The sequence below is a fragment of the Podarcis cretensis genome (assembly GCF_951804945.1).
Source record: "Podarcis cretensis genome assembly, chromosome: 3".
Classification (NCBI taxonomy): domain Eukaryota; kingdom Metazoa; phylum Chordata; class Lepidosauria; order Squamata; family Lacertidae; genus Podarcis; species Podarcis cretensis.
The window spans coordinates 13,378,044-13,398,611 of record NC_137172.1 but is presented as its reverse complement, the minus strand read 5'-3'; the positions used below and the strand labels follow the sequence as shown (position 1 = coordinate 13,398,611).

General features: G+C 44.8%; 1 long non-coding RNA gene across 1 annotated transcript; it reads left to right on the top strand.

Annotated features, from left to right (window-relative positions):
- The first annotated feature begins 19,098 nt into the window (after positions 1-19,098).
- Positions 19,099-20,350, top strand: LOC307213240. Its single transcript, XR_013837452.1, has 3 exons — positions 19,099-19,247; positions 19,352-19,452; positions 20,160-20,350. It is a non-coding gene; the product is annotated as an uncharacterized lncRNA (long non-coding RNA).
- The last annotated feature ends 218 nt before the right edge of the window (positions 20,351-20,568 follow it).

The following is a 20,568-nucleotide window of genomic DNA, read 5'->3' as shown; positions in this document are numbered from 1 at the left end:
GTAATGATCAATGACTATATAGATGTTGACATCCTGTATTCTGTGTATCAAATTGTGGGTTTTGCCATGACCTGTGGCCTCATCCAATCCATATATAACGTATGTTCAAAAGTATCGTTCTTGAGTTTTTCTTTGTTCCATGGCTAAGCAAACAAATTTGCTTTTTTAATTTTGCTGGCTAGCTCATCTTACCAGCAAGCTCTGCACTTGTAATTGTCTGATCCATGCTAAAAGGGCAAAAGGGGAAGTTATTATGCAGAAGGCAGAAGTTATTATCAGTCATTTAATGAGGAGAAACACAAACCATATGGGAGGTTTTTTTAATTTTTGATTGTAATTGGTTGAAAAGAATAAAAGAAGAATTCCCTGGATGTCTAGATCCAGATTTGGGGCGGGCAAATACTCTCTTGGCGAGAGAGCCCCAGCAGAGATTTAAAATCACAAAACATACAAATGCTGTCAATAAATGGAAACACATAAAAAAGATGGGCCTATATCATATTAACTCCACCCACCATGACAGTTCCTGTTTTGGATGCTGCTGCTGCCTGCCCTGCCCTTATTCTTTTGATTTGGGTGGCAATATAGCATCTCCAGACAGGACAATGTGCCTCTGTCCTCAGTCCTGATGGGCCCTGTTCCCACTCCACCCCGTTAAGCATATTTGTTTAATTGCACACTGAAATGGAAAGTGCCTGTATATATATATTGCTGGAGGGTTTAACCTCGGAAAATTCCACTGAGAAATACTAAAGCTTGAAACAACTCTTTCAGCTTCTAGCTGGGTTAATAACTGTTAATGTTCTCTGCTCCTTCACGTGAGTGTTTAACCTTAACTCACATGGTCAAGGTATTCCATTGCAAATCACCGTTTTGAAGGGAGTTGCCTTTGGTCATTTGTTCCCAGGTACAGCAGGAGATGGATATGCAAATGCAGTTCCAGGCTAATGCAGAGAGAGAGACCTTAGATTCTTGGTCTGTTTGGAATTCTGTTATATTTCTTAGAATGTGTTTGGCCAAGCATATGTCTTACGGAACTTTTTGGATATATTATTGATTTGTTTTGTACCTGTTTTTAAGAAGTTATGGTTAGTAAAGATTTGAATTATAAGTGGGGATCTGAACCATTTTTATTCCAGAAGGACTCAGTTTTTATGCATCCAATCGCTTCAAGCTGCGCGATATTTGTATCTGCAATAACTCCCACCCTGCCTTGGCAGGACTCTCAGTGAGGTCCTGGATGGGGGTCCTTCCTCTTCCCTTTTCTTGCCTCCCATCCTTCTGAACATTTCTATCTTCTCACAGATGTGGGTCTCTAACGTGCTATAAAGCATATTGGTATAGCCTGCTCTAAAGTAGTACCAGAGATGCTGCTGGTAGTGTGTGTTTTTTGTGTTGTTGTTTTTTAAAGTCTCTTAAAAATAGCCTTTTAAAATCGTACGCGGAAGAAGAGTGCTGAGATGGAAGGGAATCATTCCAAATGCCATCTGCATAGTGCTAATTATACACACTGTTGTTATTTGTCAGGATAAGATATTTCGGAATGATATCTGTAAGCCATCTGCCGACAGCCTTATTCGCATTCCTCAGATCACCAGTAAATGCTGCCTCTTCCTCACCACCAACACCAACTTAGGTAACCATCTGCAGTTTTTCTGAGAGTGACTCAATAGAAAACAGCTTTCTCAAAGCGCATTGTGGATGTACAATTCAACAAGGTTCTCTCTTAATTAGTTATTTTGAGTTGTTTATATCTATCACTTTCTAAACAAGCCTTTTGAAAGCTGAATATTGGGTGCTGCTTTGCTTAAAAAAATAATTAAAAAGTCCCCAGATTGAACATGCTATTTTCCCTTCCCCCACAACCTTACATATTTCCTTTGGTTTTAAGGAATAAAGAACCAAAGGATCTATGTGTGCAGTGCTGAGCTCTGTTTGAGGTTCAATTATGCTATAGATGTAAACATGTGGTCCAATCCACCCTGGAGCATGTTTTTGTTTTGTTTTGTTTTTAAGTGGGAGGGTGTGACAGTACTCCAACATTAAATTAACTATTAAATTCCAAAAGGATCCCAACTGCATTGAAAACACACAGTTCAAGAATAAAAGCTCTGTGTTCAGGGCTCAGCCTCTTCACTTTCTACCCCAATTCTGTTTCTCTCTCCTTCCCACCCAACACATTCATGTTCACAGTTCAGTTCAACTTAACACCTCCCTCCCCTGAAAGGCTCTGCTTCCAAGGCAGTCAGTTGCTGAGCCCTAGAAAATCAATTAATTAATTTTATCTCAGAATGCTTATACAACGCTTGATTGGAGGTGGGGAGGAAACCCTCAAAGCAGTTTACCAAAAGGAAAAAAAAACTCGAAGAAAATCATTACAATACTTTAAAATGTAGAAAAAAGTTGAAATATGAAATTAAATTTCACATCAACTTGAGTTGTATTTCTCCCTCTCCTTGACCAATAAGCTTTGACCCCAATAAGCAGAAGACTTTTTGGCCTAATCATCCCTGGAGACAGGCTTAGGTCACTTCCATACCTAACATTTCAAGCTCATGGCTTTCCCCCAAGAATCCTTGGTTTGTTAAGGGTCCTGGGAATTGTAGCTCTGGAAGGAGTAAACTACAGCTCCCATGATTCTTTGGGGGATGTCATGTGCTCTACATGTGTTTTCAAGGGGTAGTGTGGATATGACCACAGCGCTTGTCTACATACCTGCTTGTCCCGTGCCTAGAAAGCGTGGGTTTGAGTGGTTTTCCACTTGCCCCTCTCGTTTCCCACTCTTTAGCCCTAAATCGGAACAAACAGCCATCCATGACAAACCTGGTTGCCATTTGCTCTGATTGAGCTCTAAAGAGAGCTTTTCCCAAGGAAAAAGCAGTGGGGGGACAGGAAGTATGGATAAGCCTTCTCCTGCCCAAACCTAAGATGGACTCCAGCCTCTTCTGCCCTTCCTCTTCATGGATACTTTCCAAGCCACTCATGCCATGCTTTCTCTGTATTCTGCTATAAATGGAGTACATCGTTCCACGATTGCTCCCACACAACACCTGGTAATATCAACCAGTTTTTCCTGTGTGACTCTAACACACTCCTGGTTAAAGAACAGAAGGCACTTTCCGGGGGAAACCAAGCTGCTGAGGTTGACCCATTTTATTCCTGAGCTTTGGCCGGATACCAATGCGCTTGAGACTTCGCTGCATTCTGACCCAGAAACAAGTTGCTTCACTGGTAGCAGGCAAAGAATAATAAAAATGGCATACCTGCGCAGGGCAGTAGAAATGTACGCCCCCAGGATGTGTCTGCTACATCAGATTATAACCTTGTTCTGTTTCACCTAAGCTGCTGCTGTTCTCTTACCTCCATAGAACCATAGATTCATCAAAGCAGTATGAGTGCACTACTTGAGCATAGGGTATTCTCAAGTACAAACTAGAGGGGGCAGTCCTGCTTTTGGCCCCAGTCTTGAAGTTGGGTCTTCTGTTTTCTTAATAGCCACATGTTGAGCATAACTCCCTTTATAGCAGGGGTTGTGGAGCCTTCACAAAAAAGGCTTTGTGGGCCATTCTGGGCAACCTTCCAGGGGCCAGGGGCAAAAGTAAGATGACCAGCGAATGTAATTTTTTTGCTTTTGCACATTAGTCTAGGTTTTATGCATACTCTCACACCTCAGTCTGTTCCCCAAACAAACAAACAAGAGGTATTATCAGAGTTCAGGGACACCTTCCAGCCAAGCAAAAATACTCAAGGAGAGTAAAAGGCAGGTCTAGGAAGTGTGTGTCCGGGAGAGCAGGGGGTTGTGTTGGGAGAGAGTGTGTCTATGGCAGTGGCGTAGCGTGGGGGGTGCAGGGGGGGCCAGCCGCACCGGGCGCAACATCTGGGGGTTAGGGAAATCCACGGGTTAGGGGGCGCAAATCCACGGGTTAGGGGGCGCAAATCCATGCGTTAGGGGGCGCAAATTACTTGCCTTGCCCTGGGTGCTGATAACCCACGCTACGCCACTGGTCTATGGAGAAGTTGTAGCTTTGGGAATCTGCCAAGGGCCAAAAAGGGAGGTCTGCTTTAAAGGAAACCTTAAAGGTAAAGGGACCCCTGACCATTAGGTCCGGTCACGGACGACTCTGGGGTTGCACATTCATCTCGCTTTACTGGCCAAGGGAGCCGGCATACAGCTTCCGGGTCATGTGGCCAGCATGACTAAGCCGCTTCTGCCAAACCAGAGCAGCGCACAGAAATGCCGTTTGCCTTCCTGCCACAGCGGTACCTATTTATCTACTTGCACTTTGACATGCTTTCTAACTGCTAGGTTGGCAGGAGCAGGGACCGAGCAACGGGAGCTCACCCCATCACGGGGATTCAAACCACCGACCTTCTGATCAGCAAGCCCTAGGCTCTGTGGTTTAGACCACAGCACACCCATGTCCTACCTTACATGCCCATAAAAGGTAAAGGTAAAGGATGCCTGGATGATTAAGTCCTATCAAAGATGACCATAGGGTTGCAATGCTCATTTTGCTTTCAGGCCGAGGGAGCCGGCGTTTCTCCACAGATAGCTTTCCAGTTCATGTGGCCAGCATGACTAAACCACTTCTGACGCACGGAACACCGTGACGGAAACCAGAGTGCACGAAAACACCATTTACCTTCCCACCGCAGCGGAACCTATTTATCTACTTGCACTGGTGTGCTTTCAAACTGCTAGGCTGGCAGGAGCTGAGACAGAGCAACGGGAGCTCACTCTGTCACAGGGATTCAAGCCGCTGACCTCCTGAACAGCCAGCCCAAGAGGCTCAGAGGGCTCTGTGTGATCAGAACACCAGGTTTCCTGGTTGTTTGGACGCTGTACATGCGAGGAGAGAGTTCCTCATGGGGCTTCCTGTACAGAAACTTATGCTCAGTATTGGTTGTTTAAAAAAGAAGACTCAAAGTTGAGGTTCAGGACTCAAAGTACAATCCTGCTCCATCTGTACTTTGTTGGGTTTTTTTGCTTTTTGAAATAATATTTATTCAAATTTTTAAAGATTACAAAAAGAAAAAAGAAAAAAAATTAAAAAGACAGAAAAATACAAACAATTAAAAAAGAACAAATCGAACCTTTACATAGCTTTCTTTCCTTTACTTATACCTCCTCACACCTCCCATTTTTGTATTCTAATTCAATTTTTTATTTCAGCAAATCCTTCCAACCTTATTTTATCTTAATAATTTGTCTTAATATACTATAATTTTACATTCTCTCTTTCACCAATTCATTTTTACTTAATCCTTTATGTCATTTCTACTAAAACCACATAATTTTCTTTTCCCAACATCTTTCTAGCAATCCTTAATTTTACAATATTTTTGAAGATAAACTTTAAATTTTTTCCAATCTTCTTCCACCGACTCTTCTCCTTGGTCCCGGATTCTGCCAGTCATCTCAGCCAGTTCCATGTATTCCATCACCTTCATCTGCCATTCTTCCTGGGTGGGTAGATCTTGTGTTTTCCAATACTTTGCAATGAGTATTCTTGCTGTTGTTGTAGCGTACATAAAAAAGTTCTATCCTCCTTTCGCACCAATTGGCCGACCATGCCCAAAAGAAAGGCCTCTGGTTTCTTCTGGAAGGTATATTTAAGTACCTTTTTCATTTCATTATAGATCATCTCCCAGAAGGTTCCATCTGTACTTTGAGTGTACTCTACACATGGCTAATGCACACATCGGGCTCAAGTGCCAAGGATTAAACCAATAGTCTCAAGCAGTATCCATGTATGTGTGAGGTAATCCCAAGGAAGGACTCCAAGGCGTGTCATGGACTGCTATTTACCAACCACCACACACAAGCCTCTTCAGGCCAGCTATTGGTTACTACTTACCTGACAAGTAATGCACCTGCTAATTGCATCCCCACAACCGACATCACATCTAGTTTGTTCTTCAATCTGCAGGTAATAAAGGTAAAGGTAAAGGTACCCCTGCCCATACGGGCCAGTCTTGACAGACTCTGGGGTTGTGCGCCCATCTCACTTAAGAGGCCAGGGGCCAGCGCTGTCCGGAGACACTTCCGGGTCACGTGGCCAGCGTGACATCGCTGCTCTGGCGAGCCAGAGCCGCACACGGAAACGTCGTTTACCTTCCCGCTGGTAAGCGGTCCCTATTTATCTACTTGCACCCGGAGGTGCTTTCGAACTGCTAGGTTGGCAGGCGCTGGGACCGAGCAGCAGGAGCGCACCCCGCCGCAGAGATTCGAACCGCCGACCTTTCGATCGGCAAGTCCTAGGCGCTGAGGCTTTAACCCACAGCGCCACTCTGCAGGTAATAAGCGGTGCTAAAGAAACATGGTTGAAGGCTGCTATCATTCTCACCATTGCATTACTTTCCAGGAGCCTTCTGTACAAGCCGAAGCGTCTCTACTCAAAAGTAAGAGCCGCTGCATTCAAGGGGTTCTACTCATGGGTAAATGGGCATAGCCTCTGCTGCATGCTGGGTGAGTTTAACAGTTCCACCTCCCTGGGAGAAAAAAACTTATCTACAACCATTATCAGATTACTATGCTGTTTTTTCACCTTGTCATTATCAATTTACGGTATGAAATAATAGTGAAATTATTCTAGAGAACAGTTGTTTTTTCCTCTCGGTTTCTCTCTCCCCCGTTGCATTTTTAATCAGGCTGTTAGCAAGATCTCATTAGCAGCGTGAGGAAGTTGGCCAAATATTCCCAGTCCCTCTATACTTGGAAGGTCTCCTTGTTTCAGATACTTCGTTCCCTGCAGAGAGAGAAAGAAGGTAGCAGGCAAGGCTTTGCATCACAGATTTCACCTGCTCCACACCTGATGCAAACAAAGATGGTTGTGACATTGTGTGAAGATAGTGGTGGGGAACCCTTTTTTCCTGACTATGGATGAAATTCTTCCAGAGTTGATATTTTGGTTTGGGTGTAGAAAACCTTATACAGCTTGGGACCAGGATGCCTGAAAGATTGTCTTTCCCTTTTTATACCAAATCAATCAATGTGCTTTGCAGGTGAAGGCCTCTTGCAGATACCATCTTATCGGGAAGTGTCATGGCACCCACCCTTTGGGATTCTCTCCCCTTGAATATTAGGCCATCTCTTTGGTCATTTTAGCATCAATTGAAAACCTTCTTTCAACCAGCCTTTTAACCTGAGATATTTCCCAGTCTGCATCTGTTTGGGGATTGTCTTAAAGATGTTTTGATTGCTTTATCGATTGTGTTTTAGAAGGAAGGGCTTGTTCTTAATTTGATAAATAAATCCAGAAAGTTGTAGTCATCTCATCTCACCTCCGAGAAGAAGGATGGGGGAACTTTGACCTTCCAGATGTTGTTGGACTCCAATTCCCATCAGCCTTGGCCAACCAGAACATTGGTCAAAGATGATGGGAGTTGTGGTCCAACAACCTCTGGAGGGTCATAATTTCCCCACCCCTGTCTTAGAACTTCCAGCTTCTGCAGAAAGGGATATTAAATCCAAGGGGCATTGGAAGATGATATCCCAGGATCATCCTTTCTGTTACCAAGTCTTGATGAGTCTCAGTTTGTCCTTTGAGCACCGTAGTTCCTAATCGTATTTGCACAGATCATTATTTTATTCCACCAATATCTCACTCCCCGAGTTTCCTGAGCAGTAATAACCACTGAAAAGCACTTTACTGAGATATATTTGCTTCCAGAGAGGAATGGAAAAGGTTTGTTTATGCTATCCAGTGTGTATTTTTCACATCAAGGTTTCTGCTTTATTGGCACGTCAATGCTTGGTCAACCCTTAAGACTTTCAGCTTTTAAACACAGCACTGAAAACTGCATTAGCAAATATGTGACTCACAAGCTTAATGCTCAAGATGTTGAGCTGCGCGGAATAAATACCATTGCCCTTCTTTGTAACAAAGGAGAAGAATACACATAGCAGGGCTATCAGGACAATAATTTCCACTCATCATTCCTGCTAGGAATTACAGTTTCTTAACCAGCCCTAAACAATTGACATGTGAGCCCTGTGATAGACAACTTTCCTCTTCTGTTCACTTTCATTATTTTAGCCATTACCAATCATCACATACAATCCTGTACAAAATGTTGAGGAAATGTCAGTCTACATATTTTAATCCACCAAAGGTTATTTATCTACATCTGTGTTTATAACACGACAGAGAACAAATTCAGCACGTGGTTGTGTTTATTTATTGCAAAATCCAGAACTCATAAAGCTTTCTTATGATATTCCTGTCCTGCAAATTTATTTATGAAAATGGCTTTCAAATAGTAGACCCATGTTTGCAATTCTTCAATATATATACCTTGAAAATATTTTGCACTCTCGGGATGCTCTAGCCTTATCCTGAACAAGGAAACCTGTGGCCCTCCGACCAGCTAATAATAATCATAATAATTTTATTATTTATACCCCACTCATCTGGCTGAGTTTCCCCATCCACTCTGGGCGGCTTCCACCACATAAAAACATAACAAAATGTCAAGCGTAGCCAATGGCCAGTGATGATTGGCACTCAAATCCAACTATATAGGGAGGACCATTTGACCCCCTTCCCTGGTGTATTCACTTGGGGCATTCATCAGTTCAGCAAGTACTACTAAAGCACCTACTCTTTAATGGATAGGGCAATTTTTAAGGAGTAGGGCTAAGAGTGTCAAAATTATTATTATTTATACTTTATACCCTGCCCATCTGGCTGGGTTTCCCCAGCCACTCTGGGTTGCTCCCAACCAAATATTAAAAATACAGTACAGCATTAAACATTAAAAACTTCCCTAAACTAATTGTTTGTGTAATGGTTATAAGGGGTTACTTGTGCGTAAGTTGCCGTTACTTTCGGCAAGATTGCCTGGCTAACCATGCCTCGGCTGACAGCCCTTCACTCCGTGGCCATTCAGTCGCTTGCAGAATCCGTCAGTGGGCGTTTCTTGAACCTCTTCCAGCATAGAAGTTGTTTGACGCCAAGTCTCCGCCTACTCTCGCTGCGCGGAACTCTTCTGCACAAGGAAGGAGTGGGCAGAGCCGTGCCCGTGCTCTCTCCACTAGTCTCGGGCGAAGAGTCTTGGAGACCCCTCTCCGAATCCTCCATCTCCCTCCCTTCTCTACTGGTGTTGCGCTGAATTCCTTCCCCTCTGCTGGTTCCCTCTCCTGCATCGCTCGGGAGCCTTGCCTCCACCTCTCGCTCCGATGTCAGTTCCCTGACATTTTGGAAGCCATTTTTGCTGGTATGAAGAAGGAAGAAGGAACTATTCAAAGTGATCTTTCCTCCTCATGTTTCACTGCTCTCAAGCAAAGGAACATATGATCAGGCTTTGATAGCATGCACTGCAGCTACATGGTGCTGTGCCATTCTGTGTTGTGTTTACATCTCCTAACAAGGTTAGCCTCTTGTTTTCTACAAGAGAGAGAAAGAAAAATCACCGATAATGGCATATAATAACATGCTGCCAATTGCTCTTCATCAGTACAACCCCACTCTCTCAGCACTCAAGCAGACTCCCACAAACAAACAACAATTCCTTCTGTCCCTGATCCCTTTCAAGTAAGAACATAGGATTAGGTCAACGGCCCATCAAGTCAACGCCTGGCATCTCCAGGTAGGGCTGAAATCCTGGAAAACTACTACCAGTCAATGTAGACAGCACTGAGCTAGCTAGACCCTTGAGTCTGACTCTGTATAATATGCCTCCCTCAGTTTCCAACGAACAGACAGCCAGCAGTTGGCCTGTTGGCACTTCTTGCATGGGGGTCATTTGAACACCTCACCTATCATGGTAAAAAGCAGGACAATCTAGTTATCAGACAGGTACACATGAGACTTAATAGGACAACATTCCTGCTGTTGAATTGCATTACAAAAAAATTATCGGTTGTACCAGGTATGCATTATTGCACAGCTGAAATTACTCCTCAGTTTAATGTTTCATATTCATTTAATTTGGTGTGTTCTTTTATATTTAGCTGGCAACCGCCCAGACTGGCTGGGGAAACCCGGTCAGATGGGCAGGGTACAAGAAATAAGTTGTTGTTGTTGTTCTAATTTTAGAAAGTCACCGAACTTGACAAAATGGCTATGTTGTTGTTGCTTAGTTGTTCAGTCGTGTCTGACTCTTCGTGACCCCATGGACCAGAGCACGCCAGGCACTCCTGTCTTCCACTGCCTCCCACAGTTTGGTCAAACTCATGCTAGTAGCTTCGAGAACACTGTCCTCTGTCATCCCCTTCTCCTTGTGCCCTCCATCTTTCCCAACATCAGGGTCTTTTCCAGGGAGTTCTCTTCTCATGAGGTGGCCAAAGTATTGGAGCCTCAGCTTCAGGATCTGAAAATGGTTATAGGTGATGTGTTTATGAAAAGATCCTGAAATCACCCACATGGCTAATCTTGGAAAGAGAGAGAGAGAGAGACAGAGAGAGAGACAGAGAGAGAGAGAGAAGAGAGAGAGAGAGAGAGAGAGAGAGAGAGAGAGAGAGGGAGGGAGGGAGGGAGGGAGAGAGAGAGAAGCAGCAAGCAGAGAATGTCTTGATGCCAACGTATCAACATCAGAGAAAGCAAAACAACACTGGAAGAGGTGAATAGTCACATAGTCAAGTGCCTGGCTGTTTGATCCTTTGGTCCAAGGCATCGACCAACAGTGTCATCATCATCATTGCTGGATTCCGCCAGACATCCCAGCTGGTAGGATGGTCAGCTCACACATCTGGGCAGGAACTTTGCATCTTTATCTTTACATCTCTAAGTGAATCCACACACCCTGTTCAAGAGCTACCTCTGTTTAGAGAGCACCTTCTTTCTTTTCCGAAATCCAATATCTGAGATATTGGCTGTGCTATTTTGCTTTCCTTGAGGCTGCCTCTCAGCCGCTGCAACTCCACGTAATCTGAATTGATGGGCATTCCACCAACAGATGTGAAGTGAGACTTATGCGCAGCAGTGCCTAAAGATATTAAAGAGAGAAATTCATCTGCCAACATGGCATGGGGGGGGGGGCAAACGCTTGCCAACCTGATGCACTGCCAAGTAATATATAAGCTTTTGTGGGCTCCCCACCAGAAAAAGAAAAGTGCTATTATAGTTTGTACTAGAGACTGCCAACCCTGCCCCCTGCCAACACCCCCATCCCCCCATCTCTTGCATTCCATTCTACATCATAGTTGCTGCGCCCCCTGCAGTGCCCCTAAACTAGTTGCACTCCCCTAAATTCACCTCTGTATAGTGGTACCTCGGGTTAAGAACTTAATTCGTTCCGGAGGTCTGTTCTTAACCTGAAACTGTTCTTAACCTGAAGCATCACTTTAGCTAATAGCGCCTCCCGCTGCCGCCGCACGGCCGCACGATTTCTGTTCTCATCCTGAAGCAAAGTTCTTAACCCGAGGCACTATTTCTGGGTTAGCGGAGCCTGAAGCGTCTGTTACCTGAAGCGTCTGTAACCCGAGGTACCACTGTATTAGGACCAGGCTAACAGGGATGCGAGTGGCGCTGTGCGTTAAACCACAGAGCCTAGGGCTTGCCGATCAGAAGGTCGGAGGTTCGAATCCCCGCAACGGGGTGAGCTCCCATTGCTCGGTCCCTGCTCCTGCCAACCTAGCAGTTCGAAAGCACATCAAAGTGCAAGTAGATAAATAGGTACCGCTCCGGCGGGAAGGTAAACAGCATTTCCGTGCGCTGCTCTGGTTCGCCAGAAGCAGCTTAGTCATGCTGGCCACATGACCCAGAAGCTGTATGCCGGCTCCCTCGGCCAGTAAAGCGAGATGAGTGCCGCAACCCCAGAGTTGTCCACAACTGAACTTAATGGTCAGGGGACCCTTTACCTTTTTAAATAGCTGGCTAATAAATATAAATAAGATATTGTCATTCTACTACCAGCCATTCCAGTGGCTTATACCAGAGGGTGCTACACTAGCCAACTCCAACTGCTAAGCTCTGCACAAGGTAACTAAACCAGACTTAAATCCCAGACTTCCGGTCTAACGGGACTGTAGCTAAGACTGCATAAATAGGATATCATCGTTGGAAACGAAATGGTTGTACTGTATCTGTCTTTTCAACCCCTTGTAATCCAGAGAGAGCACAAAATGGAAACCAGGTCAGGCAATCTAGTTGTTGTTGGGGTTTGTTTGTTTGTTTGTTTGTTTGTTTGTTTTAAAAAAAGCTTTGCATTTCTGAGCAAGGCTGGTAAGGTCTGTGAACTTGCATTCTCCTGGTTATCTCCAGTTATTTTAAATCTCTCACTTTCCTTACTGGTTCTAAGTGTTTGGCAAACGCTGCCCGGGAAGAACTACTTACTTGACTCAGCGCTTCAGTGTGTCCTAAATTTTCCCTCCATAGTTCATAACCCGCTTTCTGTTCGTACACATTCTGGCAATAGTCTGAGAGCACTGGAGCTTGAAATGAGAAATCCTGAATGATGAGTCCTCACCGCTGCTTAATCTCTACCACGGGGAACCTACAGAAAAAGCCCATCGCAGAGATTAATCACCAGCATGGACCCGGCGCATCTCTTAGCCCAGAGATCAATGCTGGCCAACCACAATGGCTATGTTCCTCTTCCACTCTTGGAGACAGTATGCTCCTGAACGCCCGTTGCTGAGGAATGCAAGTTGGGAGAGGGCTTATTGCACTGAGCTTTCAGGCTTCACACAGACATCTCATTGGTAGGGGATATTGACAATGCAGTCAAACCAACAATGCGTGTTTGCTAGACAGGCACATGATAGGAACTCAGAGTCCTGTAAGTTTCCTAGAGAGGAAACTCTGAGAGACACTCCCATGGTTAGCCCTGTTAGGGGGAGAGCATATCCATACAAATAATATCCTCACCTGGCCAGGGCTCTTCCACCTCATTCCAGCAATGTGAGAAATCGTGTCCTCCATCGTGGAGAGCACGTGTTGTGGTGAGATCGCCTAAACTGCCTCCCTGTTGTGGGGTGGGGCTGTTTGGATAGCCACAACACCCCATTGGTTGCCCCTCGGTTACTGGGGCAGAAATTTGGCTGGTTGGGTCACCATTGGCTACCGAGGGGCTATTTAAGCTGCTGCACATTGCTGGGAACTTTCTCTTTCTTGCAACATGCATCGAATCACCCGCCCTCCCACCCTATATTTAGGGTTGTTCTTATGGCCTTGCTATGCCTGTCTAGGGGTCATTTGTTTTGTAGCAGGGGCCCAGTAGGAATTTTGCCATTTGGCTGATTGACTGGGGCCACTTGGTTTTTGCCTAAAGGTAAAAGTAAAAGAACCCCTAAACATTAGGTTCAGTCGCGGACGACTTTGGGGTTGCGGCACTCATCTCGCTTTATTGGCCGAGGGAGCTGGCGTACAGCTTCCGGGTCATGTGGCCAGCATGACTAAGCCGCTTCTGGTGAACCAGAGCACGGAAATGCCATTTACAGTGGTGCCCCGCAAGACGGAAAACCCGCTAGACAAAAGGGTTTTCCATTTTGGAGGCGCTTCGCAAAACGAATTTCCCTATGGGCTTGCTTCGCAAGACGAAAATGTCTTGCGAGTTCCTGCGGGTTTTTTCCCCTCCCCCCCCCCTTTTCCTAAGCCGCTAAGCCGCTTATCAGCTGATCCGCTGATAAGCCGCTTAACAGCTGATCACTAAAAGCCGCTAAACCGCTAATAGCGCTAATCCGCTAAGCTGTCAATGGGCTTGCTTCGCAAGACGAAAAAACCGCTATACGAAGAGCCTCACGGAAGGGATTAATTTCGTCTTGCGAGGCGCCACTGTACCTTCCCACAGGAGCGGTACCTATTTATCTACTTGCACTTTGATGTGCTTTCGAACTGCTAGGTTGGCAGGAGCAGGGACCGAGCAACGGGAGCTCACCCTGTCGCGGGGATTCGAACCACTGACCTTATGATCGGCAAGTCCTAAGCTCTGTGGTTTAACCCACAGCGCCACCCGCATCCCTAATGTGTCATGTAGTTTTATTCTATTTCTATACCTCGTAACTATTTGGGGGAGATAAATTTTGATGGGGGGGGGAGAGAATTTTGCCCTCTGCTGTTTGTCAAACCATTCCTCCCTAATGTGTCATGTAGTTTTGCACATTGGTGCCATTTAGATAGATTTGCATTTTTGTGCACTCTTGGGAGAACAGCATCCAAAAATTCAGAGAGGTGCAGATAACCGTGTTCACTTAACGGTTCAGGAAATACAGCTTAAGTAGGTTTGGCATTAAAATACAAGCCAAACTCATTTCTCCCGCCACCCTTAATACCATTTTTATATATGCTCTCAGGAATCTATCGCTAGTGTGCTAAACTCAAAGACCTTTTGATGCTCAGCTTTCCTTGTGTTTATCTCATCTGACTTTTCCCTCTACCCTCAACTTTGCTGCCCTCAAACATTCTCCTATTGTTCATGTTAATTAGCTGACGTGGATCCCAGACAAGGACAAAACACACTCCAGAGATCTTAGAAGATAATGTTATCTGGCACCTTCAACAGAAATGCTGGCAATTAGAGAAAGGTTCCCTTTTCCTCCCTCCTTCCCCTTGAGCCCATTAATGTATCACGAAGCTGAATAACTCTAATCAGAACAAAACTAGTAATTAATATAGTAAGTAAGCCGCCTATTATCTGTGTGTTTAATGGGCAGGTGCTGGAGCAGATGTGGTTGACTGCATCCTCGTTGCTATGGAAACCCAAGCATCCACTGCACAGATAACGCACGCATCCTGGTCTAGAAAGCATCACCCGCTTGGTAGTGGGTTTGGGGCAGGGGAGTGGAATCCAGCACAGATCATTTGCCTTTAAGTGGAAGTGACATCTGTCAAGCTCCTCGGGTCCACAAAAAGTAGGTCTCAGTGCTTTCAGAGGTCCAGTGAATTTCAGCTGGGTGCTTTGAAGCCATCCAGCTTGCTTGCCATCTCTGCATCTTGTGTGAGCAAGTTCCATTGTTTGGATCTGTGCTGGGTGAAAAGGTGTTTTCCGAAAACTTTTCTTTTTTTAAAAAAAAAAGACCATACCCACACTCTGCTAACAGATATCAGGCTGTTCATTCATATAAATGATTCATATAAATGATTCTCATTAATTCGTACAAAGTATCCAAGTGTCCAGCATTATAATGTCCCAGGAACAGCACAAAATTGTTCTTGTTGCTTTTAATCCAGTGGTAATTCCCCAGAAACAATACAGTACAAGCCATGCTGTTTGGTATAATCGTATCTGCAAAGATGCTTTAGAGAGTTTGTGCAGTAAACTATGGGCCTTGCTTCCACAGGCGGCAGTGATGACCTACAACTTACCTCAGAGTTGGGTGCTGGAGAAAACACCATTCAGGTTTGTCACTGAATTGACTCAGCCTTGAGTGCTCACTGGAAGGACAGATCCTGAAGCTGAGGCTCCAGTACTTTGGCCACCTCATGAGAAGAGAAGACTCCCTGGAAAAGACCCTGATGTTGGGAAAGATGGAGGGCACAAGGAGAAGGGGATGACAGAGGACGAGATGGTTGGACAGTGTTCTCGAAGCTACCAGCATGAGTTTGAGCAAGCTGCAGGAGGCAGTGGAAGACAGGAGTGCCTGGCGTGCTCTGGTCCATGGGGTCACGAAGAGTCAGACACGACTAAACAACAACAACAAAACATTTGTTGGAGACTCCCCTGAACCCTAAAAATTAATAAATGGTAAGTTTTTGGTTATTTGGGATGTGAAGGGAGAAATGCAAGAGGAATTCCTCAGCTAGCCTATGCAAAGTTAACTGGCTAATCTAGGCACCATTAAGAAACAATGCAGGGCCATTGGCACCCATTTGCAATGAAAGAAAACTGTCCTCCCTGCCTTCAGGTGTGAGCAGAGACTAGGGATTTAGAAGGTTGCCAGGGTAAACCAGGTGTGAGGTGACAGGAAAAGAGAGCTTTTAGCAGGGTGTTCTGGGAAGTACGAGGAGGAAGAAAGACTGGCATCCATCTTGGGTAGGCTGGCTGAAGGCTGGCTGCACTCCTGTGGAGGACCAGCCCCTCTTGAAATGACCACGCTGTAAGATCTGGACTCCCTCCATGCTGACTAAAGGTGTAAATAGGCGAATCAACTGTATTTCTTAAAGCTGTGGCAGTCTCTCCCGTGTCTCAGTTCTCCAAAGGAACGGCCTCAGTCCAGTATACCTGAAGGAGCGTCTCCACCTCCATCGTTCTGCCCGAACACTGAGGTCCAGTGCCGAGGGCCTTCTGGCGGTTCCCTCACTGCGAGAAGCCAAATTACAGGGAACCAAGCAGAGGGCCTTCTCGGTAGTGGCACCCGCCCTGTGGAACGCCCTCCCACCAGATGTCAAAGAGAAAAATAACTACCAAACTTTTAGAAGACATCTAAAGGCAGCCCTGTTTAAGGAAGCTTTTAATGTTTAATAGGTTATTGTATTTTAGTGTTTTGTTGGAAGCCGCCCAGAGTGGCTGGGGAAACCCAGGCAGATGGGCGGGGTATAAATAATAAATTATTATTATATTATATTATTGACCCAGGGTGAGTGCCTGGAACCCCCAGGGATCTTGCAGAGAGTGGTGATGGCACACGACTTTTGTAACAATACCCTGCAGTATCCCAAGCAGCCCAATCTGAACCAGCTACTCTCCCAGACTCTGGGCTTAGTCCCACTTCTCTTTTCCCCACAGCTTTCCTCTGGAGTAAACTCATTCATTGCCACTGACATGGAGCAAACATCGGGTTTTTCTCTGGATTGACTTTTGCTTCCATTTAGCACTGTTGTAAACAAAAATCTGCCCTTATGGGGTATCCAAGAGCCCATATAGAGTCCTTACATAGGTTCCCTATTGGTAGGAGAAAATAACAGAGGCCAACCAGAGAATATTGAGAAGCAAAGCAGCTAGTAAGCTTGATCTTTATTGATGTGTTGCAACAGGGTGCTCCCCTCACCCGCAGGAGAGGAGGAGGACCCAGAAAAATGGCCCGCAAGGGCTTATAAAGACTTTTGAAATTGCCACCCTGTAGATCAAGACCACCCCCAGAAACATCATACATACATCACAGAAAAGGCGGTCTAAACAGAAATTTAAATATTGTTTATCTCTTGTCCTTGTTTATCTCTTGTCTGGCAGGTTACTTGATTGGATTTCCTGGGTAGCCTGGCCAGTCTTTTGTAGTGATAAATACTTGGTTCCTGGGCCAGGTCACAGGCTCACACCCTATTCAAACAGACATATCCTTAAGGCAGGATTTGTGAAGGAAAAGACAATGGGGAGGCTTTTCCATTTTGACCTTGCAGAGAAAAGATTTGGTCAGTTTAGGAATCAAAATGGTTCCAGGTTGGCCTTCCTGTGCTGATCTATGTATGTGCTTGGTTGGTACACTTATGAACATTACCATATATCTAAGACCATAAAATTCCTATTACAGCACTAAAGCGCGGGTTCCCCAGGGGGAAGCAGTGTGACCAAGGCAAAACCACTTGGACCCATGCTGTCTAGGTGGATGACTGTTTGCTTCCCAAGAAACCTTGTTACATCCAAGAGGCTAGCCAGCCAAATAGCAAGACTCCATTGCATCAATACCCCTGGAATGAAAGGACATATATTAAGGTGAAGCACTGCCTCGATTATCTCTACAGTAATTCTTTTGTGGGGCTTTGGCAGCACATGTTGCAGATGCAGCTTTGCGGTGGCTGGAGGAGATGGATGGCAGCTCTTCCCAAACGATGCATGCCCATAAACAACCAACCCAGCTATTAAAAGGAAGCATGTTTGTTAGAGATCGCTTGTCTTCTCCCCTGCGCTCTGTGCATTTTGCTTTGTTTCATTGAAAGGGATGCTACTATCCAACCCTGCACAAAGCAACAAAGCTCACCCAATATATTTCCCCCTCCTCCTACTCCTGCATTTTTCCTGACCCCCACCAACACAGAGAGAGATCCTCAGCAAATGTGCGGACTCCAAAATACCAAGCTGAACGACAGCCTCATCATTCAAGCAGTGCATGCAGATGGTTGACATTCTGAAAGGATACAACTTGAAGCCTCTCTGTATTATCTTGGGATTTAAAAGATCTTACTAGAGGGTAGTCAGATCGCTTCAGCTAAATGCACTGCAGTGCAGTGGCATGTTGATGTGGAAAAGGCTGGCAGTCTTAACCTTTGAGAACAAGGAACGAAAACATGATTTCAGCCATTTGATTCATTTATTTGCAAAATTCATATCCTGCCCCTGCCCCTCCCTCGCTAAGCAATCCCAAACCGTTTCATTCATAATGCATGTGCGGTCTGGTTCTTAGGAGTGAAATGGGTGTGTCGCTTTCCCACGCTGCACACCAAGTTTATATCAGAAGGGGATGATGATGTTAATTGTCATGGCGCTATTGTCCTTCTCTGACCTTGAATTTGTTATTGAAGACTGAAACACACACACACCGTTCAGGGCATATGTGAGAGGGGACACAAGGACTCACAGGCAGGAAAGGAGGAGAAATCGGATTCCATCGGACTCCAAGGTCAACTTACTTAATTTGCACTTTCTAAAAAAATGCATGTGAACCAAAACGCAGCCATCCTCCGAAATTCATTTGTAAAAACTTGCTTGCTTCGTGTGGCGGCACCTACACTTCGGAACTCCCTGTCTATTGAGATCAAGCAGGTGTATTCATTGAACTCTTTTTGGTACCTGCTGAAAAGGAGTTCCAAAGCACAGCTGCTGCCTCACTGAAGGATCAACTCCTTGCAAAGGGGTTGTTCAAACCCCCTTAAATATTATGTTGTAAACAAAATCAAAATCTGCCCTTTTTCCCTTATGGGTATCCAAGAGCCCGTACAGAGTCCTCATGTGGGTTCCCTATTGGTAGGAGAAAATAACAGAGGCCAACCAGAGAATATTGAGAAGCAAAGCAGCTAGTAAACCTGATCTTTATTAAAGCTGTTGCAACAGGGTGCTCCCCTCACACGCAGGAAAGGAGGAGGACCCAGAACAAAGGTGTGCCTGCCCTTATATAGACATTTTTAATTCCCTGCCCTGGAGCTCAAGACCACCCCTCCAAACATCATATATACATCACAGAAGGGGTGTAACCCAAGACCACCCCCCACAAACATCATACCTACATCACAGAAAAGGTGGTCTACAACATAAATTTGAATGTTGTTGTTTTTCCTGTCTTATAATGCCTTATCTGATTGCCTTTCCTGGTAGTCTGTCACCCTTTGAGATGGTGATTTCCCAATTCCTGAGACAATGGGAAGGCTCCCTGACCCCCCCTCCCTCCTTGCAGAGAAAACATTTGGTCAGTTTGGGAGTCAAAATGGTTTCAGGTTGGTCTTCCTGTGCTGATTATGTATGTGCTTGGTTGGTACATTTATGAACATTTATTTTATATATATATATAAGACCTTAAATTTTATTATTACAATTACAGTTGGACAAATTTCACAACTGCAGAATTTGGGAGCCAGACAGACAGAAGCACCACTGAAAATCCCCAAGCAATGCCTGATGTGGAAGTCCCACCCACCTTAGGTAAGCCCTTAAACCACCTGACATTTGCTGAACATGTGATTAGAATACTCAGAAAATGCATGGCTCCTCCTTTCCCTTGCTTATTTCCCCCCTTGCTTTTCCCATGCAGAAAAGAAGTCCTAACCTGAAGGTTTAACTATTTGTTATGTGTACAGTCTGGAAAAAGTAGGAAAAAGAGGAAAGGGGATTTCCTTTTTCCTTTTGCAAACTCGAGAATGTGATGTAAAACTTAAACAGAAGAAAAAGCTAATAAATATGGAGAAGTGAACATTTTAGCAGGAAGGGTTTAAAGCCCCATCGTAGCATAGTACTGATGTTGGGTACTCATAACACATTTGAAACATCTTTTGAGAAAGCACCGTCAAAGTGCAATAATAATGCTGTTTGACAATAGCAAAATGTGTCTCTCTGCGCAATTGAATCAATTACACCTTGATTATTGTTCAGATCTTTTGCTACCATATTTTGAATGTTGTGTTGGAAAATGCAAATAACCCTGTCTTAAGCGAAGGAACATTGTAAGGGGGGCGGGCATGGAAATCTCTGTGCACAATTTTTTATACAAGATTTTCCTGAAGCTCGGTATCTATTTCTCAACAGATGGAAATCTTTCCTCCTCCTCACACCTCAAAAAAAAATAAAACGAAACCTAATTTTATAAGCACAGCAAGATCATTTTCATTTCTCTGTGAAACTTTGTTTTGCAGAGATATTTCAAAGACCCCTCTTGGCCTGAGAAGAAGAGTTTTGAAGAGAGCAAAGACCACTAATCAAAAAGTGAAGCAGAAGGGAGTTTTCAAGCCCATCAAAATAAAAGATTGAAGTGAGGGAACAGACGTGATTCTGGGTGCTTTCCTTGAAAAATAAGTTTGGGGGACGTTCTATGAGACGCGGTTACGTCTACGCAACGCCCTCGTGTTTGATTGCCATCTGGCAAGCCGCAGATATCAGCTGCTATTACCTACGCAACAAGCATTGCTTGGGGATGCTAAAATTGACCTTCCAAGAAGAGAAACCTCCCATTTAGGAGATGACAGAAAGATGGAAAATTGCCCTTGCATCAAGTGTCATGGTTACTGGTAATGTAGTGTGAGCCTTTGTGAAAACGACTTGCTT